The sequence below is a fragment of the Capra hircus genome, chromosome 21 (genome assembly GCF_001704415.2).
Source record: "Capra hircus breed San Clemente chromosome 21, ASM170441v1, whole genome shotgun sequence".
Taxonomy (NCBI): domain Eukaryota; kingdom Metazoa; phylum Chordata; class Mammalia; order Artiodactyla; family Bovidae; genus Capra; species Capra hircus.
In genome coordinates, this window is record NC_030828.1 from 21,917,541 (window position 1) to 21,936,501 (window position 18,961).

At 49.6% G+C, this 18,961-nt stretch overlaps 1 pseudogene; it reads left to right on the plus strand.

Moving 5' to 3' along the window:
- Nucleotides 1,070-6,240, plus strand: LOC102188803 (annotated as a pseudogene).

Consider the following 18,961-nt stretch of genomic DNA (forward strand, 5'->3'; position numbering starts at 1 on the left):
TCCAGTAGCATATTGGGCACCTACTGACCTGGGGAGTTCCTCTTTCAGTATCCTATCACTTTGCCTTTTCATACTGTTCATGGGGTTCTCAAGGCAACAAGACTGAAGTGGCTTGCCATTCCCTTCTCCACATTCTGGTGGACCACACTCTGTCAGACCTCTCCACCATGACCCACTCATCTTGGGTTGCCCCGCGGACATGGCTTAGTTTCATTGAGTTAGACAAGGCTGTGGTCCTAGTGTGATTAGATTGACTAGTTTTCTGTGAGTATGGTTTCAGTGTGTTTGCCCTCTGATGCCCTCTTGCAACACCTACCATCTTACTTGGGTTTCTCTTACCTTGGGCGTGGGGTATCTCTTCACAGCTGCCAACTCCAAATTCCCATCGCCAGGATGGCTTGGGTCCCTCCCTGTTCAGGGATCAGAGTATCTGTCTCCTGTTTGTTTTGGAGTACAATCCCTGCCAAGCTGCATTGGCTCTATAGAGCTATCCTGAGAAATCTTATCCCCAGAAACCAGATTTTGGGGGTGTTCATTAGAATAGCAGTCATTTGTAGTTCTGAATAGGTGTCTGAGCTCTCCCAGGGGCTCATAGGTGTATTGATTTGGGGAGTGTTCATTGGAATGGCACTCATTGGTAGTCCTGAATAGGTATCTGAGATCCTTCAGGGGCTCACAGGTGTACTGAGTGTCCTCTTCTGTTTCCTTCCACAGCTTGACTCATGAGTAGTGAACCCAGGAGTCAAGTCCTGGTACCTTGACTGCTGTAGGGGTAGAGAGTATTACAGGGTAGGGGCCCTTCCATGTGGGCTGGAGTTGACTCCATCTTTCCAGACTTTAATTAGGACTTGAGTCCCTGGGGTATATAGTGGTGACTCCTTAGAATCTTTTGGGTCCTGGTTTATACCCCACAAGCATATATCCTGTTGGAATTATCAATGGCCATGGTATAAGACTGGAGAGTCTGAACCTCTGGATCTAGGAAGAGGTCATTGACATAAACAAAAGGTCTCCCATATAGCATCTCGTAAGGACTAAGACCAACCTGTTCCTTAGGGGCAATGCGGGTATGGAGGAGAGCTATCGGTAAAGCCTCCTTCCATCCCAGGGAGGTCTCCTGGGTTATCTTTTTTATCACTGATTTTCAGAATTGGTTGGCTCTTTCTATTTTTCCTGAAGACTGAGGCCTCCAGGCACAATGGAGATAATAAGTAATGCCCAATGCTTTAGAGACCCCTTGGGTGAGCTTAGAAGTAAATGATGTCCCATTTCAGTTTATAATGACCTGGGCAGACCAAATCTTGGAATGACTTCATGGAGCAGTTTTTTTTTTTTTTTTTTACCACCTCCTCAGCCTTCTCAGTCCGGGTGGGAAAGCCTTTAGTCCATCCTGTGAATGTATCTGTCATGACTAATAGGTATTTACACCCTTGAGAAGCTGGCATCTGGGTGAAGTCCATCTGCCAGTCCTCTCCTGGGTAGGCCCCATGTCGTTGGACGGGCTGGGCCAGCTGGGGTCTTTGAGCTCCTTGGGGGTTGTTTAATTGGCAAGTGGGACAAGAGGAGACCACCTGTCTTATAGTTGTTTGGAGGCCTGTTCCTCTGAAGGACCTTTCTAGTAATCTTTGGAGGGCCTTTTCCCCTAAATGAGTAGTGGCATGTAAGAAGTTTACCAACTTCTACTGGAGGTTCCCAGGCAGGAAAAGGGGTCCCTCCTGTTGGAACCACCCCGTATGATCTTCTTGAAAGCCCTCGCTCTTAGCTTTAAGAGTCTCACCTTCTGTATATGAAGGCGTTTCTGGCACATTAGTCTGTGGAACTAGGGTGGCCTATTAGGTCACGGTTCTATAATTCTCCTCTCTCAGCTGCCTGATCAGCTGCTTGGTTCCCTCCTGCCACTTCCGTGCTCCCTTCTTGGTGTTCTTTACAGTGGGAGACTGAAACCTCAGTGGGCAGATGGACTGCCTCCAAGAGTCTAAGAATTTGATCACCATATTTGATTGGGGACCCTCGGGTGGTCAAATGGCCCCTTTCTTTCCACATAGCAGCATGTGCATGTAGCACCAGAAAGGCAGACTTGGAGTCAGTGTAAATGGCGACTCTTTTCCCTTTTCCCAGCTCTAAAGCTCGAGCCAGGGCTGTGAGCTCAGCTGATGGAGCTGAAGTACCTGGTGGCAGAGGCTTAGCCTCTGTGGTCTCAGAATTGGAGACTGGCAGAAAGTGAAGAGGAACTAAAAAGCTTCTTTCTTGATGAAAGTAAAAGAGGAGAGTGAAAAAGTTGGCTTAAAGCTCAACATTCAGAAAACGAAGATCATGGCATCCAGTCCCATCACTTCATGGGAAATAGATGGAGAAACAGTGGAAACAGTGTCAGACTTTATTTTGGGGGCTCCAAAATCACTGCAGATGGTGACTGCAGCCATGAAATTAAAAGACGCTTACTGCTTGGAAGAAAAGTTATGATCAACCTAGATAGCATATTCAAAAGCACAGACATTACTTTGCCGACTAAGGTCCGTGTAGCCAAGGCTATGGTTTTTCCAGTAGTCGTGTATGGATGTGAGAGTTGGACTGTGAAGAAGGCTGAGCGCCGAAGAATTGATGCTTTTGAACTGTGGTGTTGGAGAAGACTCTTGAGAGTCCCTTGGACTGCAAGGAGATCCAACCAGTCCATTCTGAAGATCAACCCTGGGATTTCTTTGGAAGGAATGATGCTAAAGCTGAAACTCCAGTACTTTGGCCACCTCATGAGAAGAGTTGACTCATTGGAAAAGACTCTGATGCTGGAGGGATTGGGGGCAGGAGAAGAAGGGGACGACTGAGGATGAGATGGCTGGATGGCATCACTGACTCGATAGACGTGAGTCTGAGTGAACTCTGGGAGTTGGTGATGGACAGGGAGGCCTGGCGTGCTGCGATTCATGGGGTCGCAAAGAGTCGGACATGACTGAGCGACTGAACTGAACTGAACTGAAGTGCATAACCTGCTCTTCTTTTTCCATCCAAGACAAAGCTGCTTCCATCAATGTACCAGATTTCCTCAGGATTGGTCAGAGGATCTTCCGACAATCCCTCTTGGGGTTTTCTCCAGTGGTCCAAGGTTTCTAGGCAAGAGTGAAAGGGGAGAGAGCCCTCGCGGGTAGGCAGGAGGGTGGCTGGGTTAAGAACCTCACAAGGGGATATAGTGAGGCCTGGATTTTCCATCAGCATTACTTGATATCTGAAGATTCTTTGATCAGACATCCATAAATGGCCTCTCCCATTTAGGAGTTGTTTTCACTTGGTGGCTGGTAAAAATAGTTTGCACCCAAAGGAGAGTTTTAAAGCATCTTCTATCATGATTGCAATAGCTGCAAGATTTCGAAGGCAGGGGGATCAGCCTTGGGCAGTTGGATCAAGCTTTTTGGATAAGTAAGCTACAGGCTGGGGCTCAGATCCCAACCTTTGAGTTTACACTCCCAAGGCTATTCTCTCTCTTTCATGGACATAAAGTTGGAATGCTTTTTCTGGGTCTGGCAACCTCAAGGCAGGTGCCTGAGTTAAGGCCTGTGTTAGTATAGCCTCTGCCTTCCTTTGAGTAGTTCCCCACATCAGTGGGATTGAATCACCCTGTCCCTTTAAGCTTTCATATAAGAGCTGGGCAATTAGACCATAGTTGGGTATCCAGATTCTACAATACCCAGTTAGCCCCAGGAAAGCTCGCAATTGTTTTCGAGTCGTTGGGGAGGGCAACTGGAGGATTCCTTGTACCCGATCAGAGGACAGCCTCCTGGACCCATGTGTAATCTGAACTCCCAGGTAAGTGACATTTGTCTTGACCACCTGTTCCTTAGCACGGGAGATTTTATATCCCCTTTCTGCCAAAAAGTTTTGAACCTGAATTGCATGTTGTTGGGCATTTTTCTCATCTGGAGAGCAGATTAGTAGGTCATCTACGTATTGTAATATTTTCCCATTAGGTCCCAGGTCCAGATCTAGGAGATCCCGGCTAAGGGCCTGTCCAAACAAGTGGGGGCTATCTCTGAACCCCTGAGGTAATACTGTCCAAGTCATCTGTTGGTGTTTTTCTCCTCGGGCCTCCCACTCAAAGGCAAAAAGATATTGGGATAATATCAATAACCTCAGATATGCAGATGATACCACCCTTATGACAGAAACTGAAGAGGAACTAAAAAGCCTCTTGATGAAAGTGAAAGAGGGCCTGCGCTGCCGTTTGCCCGGCCAGTTGGCTCCTTTTTGAGAGTGAGGCGCCGAGTGGTTGATCGGTTTCCTGGACTTGGGGCGGGGACTGGGTTTGTGGCTGGAGGGCTCAGGCTGGTGCGGGGCAGACGCCCCGGTCAGTCGCGGTTCCTGGGCAATAGCGATTTCCACGGGTGCCCTGGTCCGCGCCAGCCACCGGGCCGCTGCGCGCTGGACGGCAGTCAGGTCCATGGACTGGCCTTCTTGGGGGACGGTCGTGGCGTCTCAGCCGAATTCATCTGCGGGGGGGGGGGGGCGGTGCGGCGCGGAAAGGGAGGAGCGTCCAGGTGGTGGAGAGATGCAGACCATTTAGTTTGGCAGAGCAGAAAGCTAATGCCCATTCAGTAGTAGAATGTGATCATGTGCGGAAGGAAGTTAGTGTTCAAACTGGAGGACTGGCAGAGGAAAGCTCAAGGAAAACATACACTTTTGATATGGTTTTTGGAGCAAATACTAAACAAATTGATGTTTACCAAAGTGTTGTTTGTCCAATTCTGGATGAAGTTATTATGGGCTATAATTGCGCTATTTTTGCATATGGCCAAACCGGCCCTGGAAAAACCTTTACAATGGAAGGTGAAAGGACCCCTAATGAAGAGTATACTTGAGAGGAGGATCTTTTGGCTGGTATAATTCCGCGTACTCTTCATCAGATTTTTGAGAAACTTACTGATAATGGTACTGAATTGTCAGTGAAAGTGTCGCTATTGGAAATCTATAATGAAGAGCTCTTTGATCTCCTTAATCCATCTTCTGATGTTTCTGAGAGACTGCAGATGTTTGATGATCCCCGTAACAAGAGGAGAGTGATAATCAAAGGTTTAGAAGAAATTACAGTACACAACAAGGATGGAGTCTATCAAATTTTGGAGACGGAGGCAGCAAAAAGGACAGCCGCAGCAACTTTGATGAATGCCTACTCTAGTCTATCCCGCTCAGTTCTCTCTGTTACGATACATATGAAAGAAACTACCGTTGATGGAGAGGAGCTTGTTAAAACTGGAAAGCTGAACTTGGTTGATCTTGCAGGCAGTGAGAACACTGGCCGTTCTGGAGCAGTTGGCAAGAGAGCTCTGGAAGCTGGAAATATCAGTCAGTCCCTGTTGACTCTGGGAAAGGTCATTACTGCTCTTGTGGAAAGAGCACCTCATGTTCCTTATTGAGAATCTAAACTGACTAGAATCCTCCAGGACTCTCGGGGAACGTACAAGAACATCTATCATTGCAACAGTTTCTCCCGCATCTCTCAATCGGGAGGAAACTCTGAGTACATTGGAATATGCTCATAGAGCAAAGAAGACAGTCAATAAGCCTGAGGTTAACCAGAAACTCACCAAGAAAGCTCTGATTAAGGAATATACAGAAGAGACAGAGCATCTGAAACAGCATTTAGCTGCAAGTCCTGAAAAAAGTGGAGTGTACATTTCTGAAGAAAATTTTAGAACGTAGGAAACTATGAAACAGGAAGGTCTGGTTCCTTCAGAAAATTGCAAACAAAATCCCTCTCCTTGGAACATGCAGGAAGGGGCCCGATAGCAAGCCCAAGGCTCGGAACCCTGCAAGCTCGCTCTACCTGCATCTCGCCACCATCTGGATGTTCTTCCCCTTTTTATCTTTCTTCTTCGCGGATGGGTTCGCCTGGGACACCATGACCGTCCCCTGGGAGGGCCGGGTCGTGGACTCGGGCGCCATGGAGTGGCTCCGAGGCCGGTGTGGACCTGCGTGCCCTCCTCCCCTGCCGGGTGCTGGAGTGCCCGTGGAGGTCGCTGTCGCCCAGGAACCGTGACTGACTGTGCCATCTGCCTCGCACTGGCCCGAGCCTTCTGGTCGCAGACCTGGTCTCCGTTCCGGGCCCGGGGTGCCTCACTTTTGGAAGGGAGCCGACTGGCCAGGCCAGTGGCAGCGCTGGTGGGCAAAGCACCATGGGACGCGGTGTCCTCACCAGACCCCGCCCCAGGGCATGACCTGCGGAAAAGCCACGGGCTTTTGGCGCCAGCCTGAAACTCATAGTCTAGTGGGAGACTGTCCCTGAGTAGTGAAGGAATGTCTCTAGGCTAGAGTTTCCTCATCTGCAGAATGGTACTGATAGCAACTGTCTGAGACAGTTGGGTGAAAATTAATAAGCTGGTGAGGGTAAACAGTTTAGGCTAGAACGACCATGTAAGCACTTGGGAAACCTAGCCGGGATTGTAAATGATATTAGAGAATTTTAAGATAGTGCTGTGGAAGCACAGAAAAGAGAGGTCCGAAGCAAGCCCCTTTCTCGGAGGAAGCGTCCAGAATCGTCTTGAAGAATAATTAGGAAATGTTATTAGTACCACGGGTACTAAATCGTGATGAAAAAGACACTGAATGTTACTTTAGGACTATGAATTTATCCTTTTGAGTGATGAGAGCTCATCCTCACCAAATGATTCCAAGCAAGAAAGCAAAGTCAGATTTGCGTTTTCCAACCATGGTCCTGCGGTAGCTGTTGCAGGCTCAATCTCCGTGGTGCAGCACCCGCAGGTCTCTCAAGGAGGTTGTGCAAACACCTGCAGCTGTCAGCCTACAACTCCCTGCAGGCAACGCTACCCAGCTCCTCTCGCGCTCAGTGACCGCCTGCTTCCGTAGGAGTACTCTGGGCGTTTTGGCAGTGTTTATGGTTACTCGACCAGATTAGATGTGGGTTGCAGACCCAGGAAATAAAGACTCATGGGCCTCTGCTTAAAGAAAGAAAGAAAGAAAGTGAAAGAGGAGAGTGAAAAAGTTGACTTAAAGTTCAACATTCAGAAAACGAAGATCATGGCATCTGGTCCCATTATTTCATGGGAAATAGATGGGGAAACAGTGGAAACAGTGGCTGACTTTATTTTGAGGGGCTCCAAAATCACTGCAGATGGTGATTGCAGCAATGAAATTAAAAGATGCTTACTCCTTGGAAGGAAAGTTATGACCAACCTAGATAGCATACTAAAAAGCAGAGATATTACTTTGCCAACAAAGGTCCATTTAGTCAAGGCTATGGTTTTTCCAGTAGTCATGTATGGATGTGAGAGTTGGACTGTGAAGAAAGCTGAGCGCCAAAGAATTGATGCTTTTGAACTGTGGTGTTGGAGAAGACTCTTGGGAGTCCCTTGGACTGCAAGGAGATCCAACCAGTCCACCCTAAAGGAGATCAGTCCTGGGTGTTCACTGGAAGGACTGATGCTGAGGCTGAAACTCCAGTACTTTGGCCACCTCATGAGAAGAGTTGACTCATTGGAAAATACTCTGAGGGATTGGGGGCAGGAGGAGAAGGGGACGACAGAGGATGAGATGGCTGGATGGTATCACCGACTTGATGCACATGACTTTGGGTGAACTCTGGGAGTTGGTGATGGACAGGGAGGCCTGGGGTGCTGTGATTCATGGGGTTGCAAAGAGTCAGATACAACTGAGCGACTGAACTGAACTGATGGGAAAAAATGCATCTTTGAGATCCAAGACTGTAAACCACTTGGCACTGGGTGGGATTTCTCCCAAGATTGCATAGGGATTGGGTACTATGGGATGGAGGGGGACTACAGCTTCATTTATGATCCGGAGATCTTGAACCATTCGCCAGGTTCTGTCCTTTTTCTTTACTGAGAGGATTGGGGTGTTACATGGCGAATTTGTGGGGACCAATAGCCCACAAGCAAGGAATTTATTTGTTAAAGGCTGTAGTTCCTCCAGAGCCTCTCTTTTGAAGGGATATTGTTTCCGGTTAGGAAACTGAGTGGGATCTCAGAGGACAATGATGACCGGTTCAGCTTCGTGGGCTCGTCTAGGAGTCCCCTGGTCCCACACCTGGTGGTTAATTTTGTCTTCCCATAGTTTTTGGCCCCTCTCTATTGAAGGTATAATGGGTTCTTCAGTAGTAACCAGGAGCTGCAGGGCTCTAGGGGCTGAAAAGCTTCCCATCACAAGGGTGGTCCCCAGTTTAGTGAGTGTATCACTTCCCAATAAGGGAGTAGGACACTCAGGGACCACCAGAAACTGGTGGGGAAGTATTTGTCCATCCCAGCAACAAAGAAGTGCTTGGGTGAATCTTTTAGTAGTTGCTCTTCCTGTAGCACCCAAAATGGTACAGGTTTGGGAGGAGAAGGGTCTGGAGTAGGAGATCAAGACAGAGTAGGTAGCCCCCGTGTCAACCAAGAAATTCTCGGACCTGCCTGCCACATCCAGGGGCACCCTTGGCTCCAGCTCCACGATGGTTATCTGTGACAGGCAGGCTGGCTGGAGCGGGCCGCTTCAGTCCTGTTGAACCATCATGAGGGAAGGCTTGGCACTTGACCTTGAGGCTGTTGGGTCCCGAGGGCAGAGTGCCTCCCAATGTCCCAGTAGATGGCATTTGTAGCAAGCTATTTTAGGAGACTTGTCACGGTTTGCACACTCTTTGGCCCAGTGCCCCGCCTGTCTACAGATTAGGAATTTGCCTCGTGCTTTGTCCTTCAGGGACTCGGGGTTTGCCATAGGGCTTCCCTGGAGGGCGGCCAGCATCTGGGCGTGCCTTGTCTCTTTCCTTCTCTCCCTCTCATGGGCCTTGGCCTCCTCCTGTTCTCTGTTATAAAAGGTATTGGTGGCTGTCTGGACCATCTTATCTAAAGAGGCAGCAGGGTCCCGCTGCTGTAGCTGTTGTAACTTAATTCTGATATCTGATGTACACTGGGACAGGAATTTGTCCTCTAAAATCACCTGTCCCTCATAAGAGTCTAAGTCCAGATTGGTAAACTTTTGGAGGGCCTCTTTTAGCCTTTCCAGAAAGGCAATGGTGTTCTCATTGGGCTCCTGAGTTATTGCTGAGACCCAGGCATAGCTAATTACTTTTTGTTGGGCTGCTTTCAGTCTTGCCTTCACACAGATTAGAAAATGATCCCTTTCCCAGATGTGCTCAGGGTCATTATAATTCCAGTTAGGATCAGAGGAGGGGACTGCAGTTTCCCCTAGTGGGTATTTATCGCTTGATGTGTGAAGCCCTGTTGCATACCTTCGGGCTTCCTTTAAGACCCTAGTATGTTCAGGGTCAGATAAAGTTTGACTAAATATGACCATGATGTCCTTCCACGTCAAGTGAAAGGCCAAGGTAATATGTTGAAATGTATCTATATATTTGCGTGGGTCATCTGTATAGCTTCCCAGGTCTTGTTTGATCTGTCTTAGTTCTAAGAGGGAGAAGGGCTTATGGACCCAGGTTGGTCTGAATTCTCCTCCGGTTTCAACTAAGGGACATACTGGAGCTGGCTTTTGTGGAGGGGGTGCTCCTGGATATGGGGGCACATTTGGATACAAGGAAGGAGCACCAGGCAACTCGGGAGCTATGGAAGGATCCAGTCTCTCTGGGGTCATGGGAGGTGAGCCTTTGGGGGGGGGGTGCCTTCTCTTGGTTGCCTATGCCTAACACCACTTGCCTAGTAGGCTCACTTTTAGGGTGTACAACAATCCCATCTTTAAGACAGAGTCCTTTCATATCTCTTAGTCAGAAGAAAATTTGGACATAGGGGATCTCTGTCCACTTCCCTTGTCTTTTGCAGAATAATTCTAGCTGCAGGAGGGTATTGTAATTGAAACTTCCATCCTCAGGCCCGTGTTCCTCATCCCCCGTGGATACTGTGGCCACGCAGTGGTACAAAAGAATTTTAAGCTACTTCTCCTTAGAGGATTGAACAGCTTCCACTTATTAAGGATGCATCTCAAGGGCGTCTGCCAGGAAGCGGATTGGTTATTTCCCATCTGAAAGACAGTCATGACAGAGAGGGAAAGAAAAAGGAAAAAACTAATAGGCCTCCTTCAGTTTCAATGGGCGGGCTTCCTTAGGGGTGAGTCTTTTTGAAGCTAATCCTACCCGATACTGTTCCAACCTGAGAGCCAGGCATCCCTCGGGCAGAGTGCAGACCCCCAGGCAGGTTGAGGCGTGACAGCCTCCTGGAGATGGAATCCGTGGGCAGGTCGAGGCAAGGCGACCTCCCAAGAATTGGGTCCCCGGGCAGGTCGAGGTGTGACGACATCCTGAGACCCCTGGACTGGCGGATCCCCAAGCAGGTTGAGGCGTGACAACCTTTCAAGGACCAGATCCCTAGGCAGGTCAAGGCAGGTCAACCTCCTGGGACCCCCGGATTGGAGTTGGGCGTCCCCAAGGTCTCCAGCATGACCAGTGCTGGGTAGGATTAAAGAGCTGTAGTCTTAACTCATTGCTGGTTTGTCCACTGTAGACGGGAATAGACATGATGTAAAGCAATCCAAGCCTGTGCTCTGAGACTGGGAAACAGTGAAACAGTCATAAGCCTTGTCCTCTTCCTCTAAGGGATTGCAAGTCCCTGATTTCTTCTCCTAGTCCTCCCTAAGAGCAGGTTAGGGTGTCTCCCCTGGTAAGCATTTCATTGTCATAGACCCACTTTAGGTAGTAACAGAAGTAGTGAAAAAGGGGTAGTTTATCTGGCCCTGTTAGGGACATTAAGGTATTTTAATAGTAGGCTGGGTGGAGCAATGTTGCCTACAAGGGGGTAGGGTCCTAATTGTAGGAGTTAGTAATTGGCTTAAAAACAAATTTGTTAAGAGGCAACAGACCAGATGTTCCATAAAAGTGGAGTGGAGATTTGATCCAAGGTTATGTTTGTAACTTTAGGAGAAGGGTGGTAAGGGTTTGGGCCCAAACAGACTGCGGGACCAACTCCCAAAGTGGCAAACATTATCCTGGAAGCCCAGTTGCCTTTGAAGGGATGCCAGCTGATGCATTTCTAGCAGGCACTGTGTGCCTGTCGCCCGCCCCAGTGGGTTCACGGAGAGATGCTGGTGTCGCACATGTTGTAGGAAACAAGGAAGATGAAGGGCTGAATATCTAGAGGGCTTGGATATTATACAGTATTTCCCTCCCGAGGGCCAGCGATTTTCTGGTTGTCCCTCCAGAAGATTGGAGAGGCGACATTGTGGGTCTGGATGGGGCTCAGGAAAAGAGCATGAAACAGGAGGGAAGGGGACAGGGCACAACCTTTGAAAGAATGACGTGGCATAAGGGCATAATGTAAACTGATTAAAATCAATTGGGTCCAAGATGACAAGTCAAATTCAAGTAAACCTTAATCCCCAATCTATAAACCAAAAGACACACCCAGAGGTGGCAAAGACAGAGGAGTGGGTGTTTCCCCAATGGCTGGGATGATCCTCCCACTCATTAGCATATGATTTCACCCCTCCTGCAAAACCTAGCCAGGCCCCATTCCATGGCCTGCACGCTGCAGAGCGCGCTTCTCTCTGAATCCTAAGCAATCTACCTCTTACCTATCGTTTTGTCTCTTACTGAATTTTTGCAATGAGACATCACAGCCTGAGCTTCATTGGTTTTGTCCAGGCTCAAGTCTTGGGAGAGAGAGCTGAAGGACAGGACGAAAAAGCAGTGGGAAAAACGTGGCAAGGAATCCCCTTCATAGCCTGCTGTAAAATCTGCTAAATATCTGACCGGTGCTCACAGTTTTCATTGGTTTGATCCTTGGCACGAAGAAGAGTAAGGACAGAAGAACCCCCACCAGCTTGGGTAGCAGCTACTGGGGCTCAACAGATACTGCCTTTGGGACATACCAGAGAGCATCCTCTCCAGAGTCCCTCAGTTGCGCCCACTGCCGCCCACCTGTTCGTGGTGGGGGTGGGGGCGGTTCGAGGAAACAAGAAACGAGAAGTTGTAAAGGAATTAAGCTTTCGTTAGGCATATGTCCCTCCAGCTATAGGAGTGAGGACCTCCTACCTTAACCAGAGGTCTTCTGGAGTCTGAGACTGAGCCGCGTGAGCTTTCTGCTGAGCTCATTTCTCGGCGTCCCGGTTTCCGGCACAATAGGCCTCTTGTCACTTTCCTTGCGCTGGGTTGTCTTTGCGTTCCACTCTACCTGGGAGCTTTCGCTGAGTTGGGCTCCTGCTGTGGTTGGCCTCCTTGCGGGGGGGCCATACCGAGGTTGTTTCAGTCTGATTAAATCCGAGTCACGGCACCACAGATGTCAGGCGAGTGTATGCTCCTCGGTTCTGTCTCGTCACAGCAAAGATGTGGAGTGACGGACATTAAAGCCCTTGGCGTGTCACAGCTCTCGGGTCTTGGACAGACCATGTTATAGCTCTCAGGTCTTGAACGGACCGTGTTATAGCTCTTAGACAAATCAGTGTTACAGCTGTATTTTATTTAGAAAATAGCAGGAAAATCCATCCTCGAGGCATGAAGGCACGTCGATCCAAAGACACGAGGAGAAGAGCGCCGCAGCACGCAGGAGAGAGAGAGAGAGAGAGACCGCCCTTTGGCTCCTCTTTTTATATGTTCTTTCCTCCCCCCGGGCCTGCCCTATGTAAACTGGGCCAGCCAGGAATGTTGTTTGTTCTACCTGAGGTCCTCACTCCGATCCCCGGACCTTCCTTTGTTCTATTTTCACGGGCTTTTCCCTTCCTTGTCTTTTAGCCACAGCCATTCTGGACCCCTGTCTCCTATTCTAACTGGCTAATACATATGATACTAGTTAAAGACATTCCTATTCCAGGAAGGAAGAAAATGGAACAGACATAGAAAGGAGTTCCTTGTCCTGATGAGTTTCAGAATTTGGCCCGGCAGAATCCCTTTCCTTGGTGGCTCAGATGGTAAGTGTGGGAGACCTGGGTTGGGAAGGTTGATCCCCAGTTGGGAAGATCTTCTGGAGGAGGGCATGGAAACCCACTCCAGTATTCCTGCCTGGAGAATCCCATGGACAGAGGAGCCTGGAGGGCTACAGTCCATGGCGTCACCAAGAGTCGGAAACGACTGAGCGACTAAGCACACAGCACAGCAATGAGATACAGCACCATTAGAAAGGATGATCACAGAGGATTAAGGCACAGGGGAGGAGGGGCGCTTTCATGATGTAACCAAATCCCACACCTGCAGAGGTTCTCCTGAGCCCACCTTAGGCTCCCAGCCTGAGGGTCTGGCATCGGGGGGAGGAGCCCCAAGAGCATTTGGCTTGAGTGCAGGAGCTCCACAGGACTGGGGGAGACAGACTCCACTCTTGAGGGCACACGCAAGGTTTCATGAGCACTGGGGCCCAGGCCAGAGGAGTGACTCCATTAGAGCCTGAACCAGACCTATCTGCAGGTCTTGGAGGGGCTCCTGGAGGCAGGGGTTGGCTGTGGCCCACTGCAGAGGCAGGAACACCAGTGGTGGAGGCCCTGTGGCGTATTCCTCAGCTGAGCTCTCCTGGTGGTCACCGCTTTGGCACTGAGACCTGTCCCCACACAGTCGCCTGCAGGCTCAGGTGCTGGGACGCCTCTGGCCTTATTGGATTGGAAGAATCAGTATTGTCAAAATGACTATACTGCCCAAGGCCATCAAATTCAGTTCAATCTCTATCAAATTACCAACGACATTTTTTACAGAACTGTAGCATTTTAAAAAAAAATTTGTATGAAAACGCAAAAGACTCTAAATAGCTAAAGCAATTCCAAGGGAGAAAAACAGAGCTGGAGGAATCAGTCTGCCTGACATCAGGCTATATTGCGAACCTATAGTCATCAAAAGAGTGTAGTATTGGCACAAAAATAGAAATACAGGTCAACGGAACAAGACAGAAAGCCCAGAGATAAACCCGTGCACAGTGCGCATATTTGTGTGTGTGTGTGTGCTCAGTTATGTCTGACCCCCTGGGCTGTAGCCTGCCAGGCTCCTCTGTCCATGGAATTCTCCAGACAAGAATACTGGAGTGGGTTGCCATTTCCTTCTCCAGGAGATCTTCCCGACCCAGGGACTGAACCCACGTCTCTTGTGTCTCCTGCACGGGCAAGCAGATTCTTTACCACTGCTTGTGGAAAACCAGAACACTAGTGCATGGGTATTGTGAGGCTTAGATGCGAAAATTCAGTCTGAGGCCCAGCTCAGTGTCGCTTAGCTGGTGGTTCAGGCCTGGATCTCTCACGAGGTTGGGGTCAGACTGTTGGTTGGGGCTGCAGACCCTCGAAGGCCTGATCAGGCCTGGAGGGTCCGTTTCCGAGATGGCGCCCTCCTAGGCTGTTGGTTAGAGGCCCCAGTTCCTCGGTACATGGGCCTCTCCTAGAGCTGCCTGAGTCTTCATCCCACCATGGCCTTCCCTGGTGGCTCAGGTGGTAAGTCTGCCTGCAATGCAGAAGACTCTGGTTTGATCCCCGGGTCTGGAAGATCCCCTGGAAAAGGGAATGGCTACCCACTCCAGTATTCTTGCCTCAATAATTCCATGGACAGTGGAGCCTGGGGGGGCTACACCCCGCAGGGTCACAGAGTGTTGGACACGACTGAGTAACACTTTCACCCCACCTCAGCTGGCTTCCTCCAGAGCGAGCCATCCAAGGGACAGAGTGAGGTGGAAGCCACAGTGACTTCACAGCTTAGAAGTCACCTGCTGACATTTCTGCAGTGTCCTGTCGTCTTCACATCACAGCAGTACTTAACATGAGAGGGATCACACAAGGGTGCAGGTATAAGGAGGTGGGGGTCATCCAGTCATGTTGGGGGCTGGGAACCACGTCACCCCTCTGAGCCACCAAGCCAGTCCTGGAGCACTCGTTGCCTGGCTTCTTGTTATTCAACATGAGAAGTCCTGTTATTATTGTGCTATTTAGAGCCCGAAGCATCCCGATAGCCTTTCTCCCAAATTCCTTTTTTGCTTAAAACAGCCAGTGTTGGATTCTGTGACTCACAACCTAAGCCCTTGGCAGATACAAGAGAGGAAACCTGGATCCCCAGCCTTGTTTAGGGAAGAGGGAGAGGTGGGTTCCTAGGCTGCAGGCCCCACTGTGGCCATCACTCCAAACCTCACAAATCTGACCTGGTCGTCCAGGATCTAAGAACAAGCACTGCGAGGGGATAGAAAACTTGGCTTTTACATGCCTAAATAGTCACAGTTAGGTGAGAATACAAAAGAAAGGGTCTTCCTTGGCAGCCCAGCAGTTAAGGCGCTTCTCAGGTGGCTCAGTGGTAAAGAACCCGCCTGCAATGCAGGACATGTAGATTTGATCTTTGGGTTGGAAAGATCCCTTGGAGAAGGGAATGGCAACCCACTCCAGTATTCTTGCCTGGAGAATACCTCGGACAGAGGAACTTGGTGAGTTGCATTCCACGGAGTTGCAAAAGAGATGGGCACGACTGAGCAAGTAAACAACAGTGACACCCAGTGGTTAAGACTCCGAGCTTCCGCTGCAGGGGCCACAGGTTAGTTCCCTGGTTGGGGAATTAAGATACCACGTGCTGCGTGGCACAGCCAAAAAAAGAGAAAGAAAACTGCTTGCTGTAATGACACAACTTTGGTGCTGCCTGCTTCTCCAGCTAGCTCTGTGACTAAGTCTCTGTGGAGGGGTGGAACCCTTCCCTTCCTTCTCTCCTGCCTGAGATTCCCTGCTCAGCTTTGGAATGGAACTGATTCCAACAGAGGCTTCCAGCTTCTGTCCTTTGGATGGCCAGAAACCAAGAGGATCTCAGAATTTGCCACCAAGAGCCAGGAGAACGGTTAATTTATACAAGTCTGGTCTCCCGGGCTTCCCTGGTGGCTCAGATGGTAAAGAATCTGCCTGCAACGCAGAAGACCAGGTTTGATCCTGGGTCAGGATGATCCCCAGGAGAAGGGAATGGCAGCCCACTCCAGTATTCTTGCCTGGAGAATTCCATGGACGGAGGAGCCTGGTGGTCTACAGTCTACAGGGTCGGAAAGAGTTGGACACGACACAAAGACTTTAACACGAGGTTCTCCTCCTAAAGGTGGGCCAGAAATCAGGATTCCCTGAGCTCTTTGTGTCCTTCATGTGGGTGCTGGCAGGCTCTCACTTTTCAGAAGGAAAAGGACTCTTTTTGAGCTCCGATCCTCTGGATCAGCTGCAGCTGGGAGCACAGTCATCGGGTGGTCCATGAAGGCCAGCAGCACCATCCCTGCCAAGGTTACTAATTACGAGCTGGGAAAACGTCCTGCCCCCACCCAGACTTCTGTACATGTTCTTCTGGGTCTCAAGGGCACACATGCAGAGGTGCAGGCTGCAGGGCAGGAGATTATCCAGGATCATCTTTATCAAATCTTGTATTCCCCTCCCACGCAGAGAAGTTGTGAGTGACATGATGAAGCATTTCTCAGAAACAAGAACTGACCTCCATCATTGTACTAAGGCTCAAACAAAGCGGGTATGGTGGGGGAGGCTGCAGCAGCCTGGAGTCCGAATTCTGTCACACACAGTGTGGCCTTGGACAAGTCCCCTCTTGCCAAGCCTGCTTCCTTCTTCGAAAAGAGAAGCCAAGTGAAAGAATGTTAGATCTAGAATGGACAGGGAGAACTTCCCTGGTGGTTCAGTGATTAGGAATCCGTCTGCCAGTGCAGGGTACTCGGGTTCAATCCCTGGTCCAGGGAAGATCCCACATGCTGCGGGACAACTAAGCTCGTCGGCCACAGCTACTGAGTCTGCACACCCAGGTCTGGGGGAGAATACGTGTCTGTGTACAGCTGAGTCCCTTAGCTGTTCACCTGAAACTATCACAGCATTGTTAATCGATTATACCTCAATACAAAATAAAATGTTTGAAAAAAAAAAAAGAAAGAGGGATTTCCCTGGTGCTTCAGGGGCTAAGACTCCGTATTCCCAGTTTAGGGGGCCCAGGTCTGATCCCTTGTCAGGGAATTAGATCTAGCATGCTACTGCTAAGACCCGGGCAGCCAAATAAATATCTTTCTTAAAAAAGAAAAGCCTTCCCAGCACCACCGGAGAGTGGCTGCTACTCGCTACAACTAGAGAAAGACCACATGCAGCAGCAAAGACCCAGCACAGTCATAAATAAATGCATGTTTTTTTAATTAAAAAAAAAAGGTAAAAGAACAGGGAAATTCAACTGGTGGCCTCGTATGTCAGGTGGAGGGCTTTGGGCTGCAGCTGACAGGAGACCCAACTGAAAGTAGCTCACACAATGGAACTGTTTCACACCACATAATGAGGAGTTCAGACACTGGGCAGGTCTGGGATGGCCTGGGGACAGTGATGACACAGTTGTGGTCCACCTTTCCACGCTGCCATTCTCAGCTGTGGTGGCTCTCCCCTCACGGTGGCTGGGTGGCTGAAATGGCTCCAAGCATCCTTTTCTCACCCAGTCATTCCAGAGGAAGAAAGCATCCAGTCTCTCTCTCTCTTGTTTTTTGGATATGGATCGTTTCTAAAGTCTATGGAATCTGTTACAATATTGCTTCTGTTTTATGTTTTGGGTTTTTGGCCTTGAGGCATGTGGGAGCTTAGCTGCCCGACCAGGGACCAGATCTGCACCCCATACATTAGAAGGTGAAGTCTTAACAACTAGACCACCTGGGTAGTTCCCATATGTCTTTGTTGTGTTTCTTTTTCAGTGAGCACACCTTCCCAGAGACCCCTCTCCACACCACCCCCCAGAGCACTCCAGACATCTCATGGGCCAGGGGTATGTCACAGGCTCATGACCCAACCAATCCCTGATGTGGGGAAAGGCATGACCACGATTGGCTGGAGCCAATCAAGCATCACCCCGTGGACTGGGAAGGACCCGGGAAGCAGGTGAGAGGGGGACAGCTGCCTGTCGGGGAGGAAACAAACCGTGTCTGCCATGGCTGGGCTCCTCCTTCTATAGATGGGGACTGGAGAGTGGGGGGGCCTTTCTCCAGTCCGTGGCCTTTCTCCACCAGGAGTTGGTGGCAGTCAGGGGTGAATGTAATTCTGACTCTCAGACAAACTATTTCATCAGAAGCTGTTGGTTCCAGCCTGGGTGATCTCAAGTCTGGAACTACCCATCTGATTCTCTGTGAAAGTATTTTTTCTCTAGAGTCACCGTAAGTCCATGGTCATCCTGGGACATAATTCTTCTGCGTTAACTCAGGCCCTTGAAATGTGTCTGCCTCCAAATTTAGTATAACCTTAATGAGAAGTTGCTGTACCACGGTGGTTGAAAGCTCCCCAGGCAGACCAAACAAGAGTAAACCCCGTCTTCCTCTGCCTTATCTGCTATTTCCTAAGCCTGGTGGACTACCCTGGCAGCCACTGGGAGTAACACCTTATGAGAGCAGCGGTTCATAACAGTCACCGCATTGTGATTACATCCATCAGTAGCCAACCAGGAAATTACAAACCTCTCGAGGTATCTCAGGCAAAGATAACGATTTAATGAGGGGAATTGGCCAACAGGTTTTGAAAGAGCTGGAGACATAGAAGTGTGACAAGGGTGTTTCCCAGGGGTCAGGAAGCTGCTTGGCTCCAGGAGGACACACACCTCGCTGCTGAGCTGCTAGAGGTCCTGCCCCCTATGCTTACCCCACCCCCCGCTACTGCTGCCACCAACCCAGCCACAGCCACTGCCATGATGCTGCCAGAGCCAGACCGGCTTTTCCCTTCCTCCTGCTCGCTGATCCCCTCCCTGGTGGCTCTGATGAAAAGAATCTGCTTGCAGTGCAGGAGACCCAGGTTCGACCCTTGGGTCAGGAAGATCCCCTGGAGAAGAGCATGGCTACCCACTCCAGTATCCTGGCCTAGAGAATGCCATGGACTGTACAGTCCACAGGGTCACAAAGAGTGAGAGAGTGTCACTCACTCATTCACTCACTGCTATATATCCTAGATGTGACTTTCTGACTCATCCTTGTAGCTCAGATAGGACATTTTTACTTGCAAGAGACCAAAATTTTAGACCCACAAAGAGGCTTAATCAAAAGCAGAAGTTCTGAAAGCTGAAAAGTCCAAATGTAGTTCTGACTTT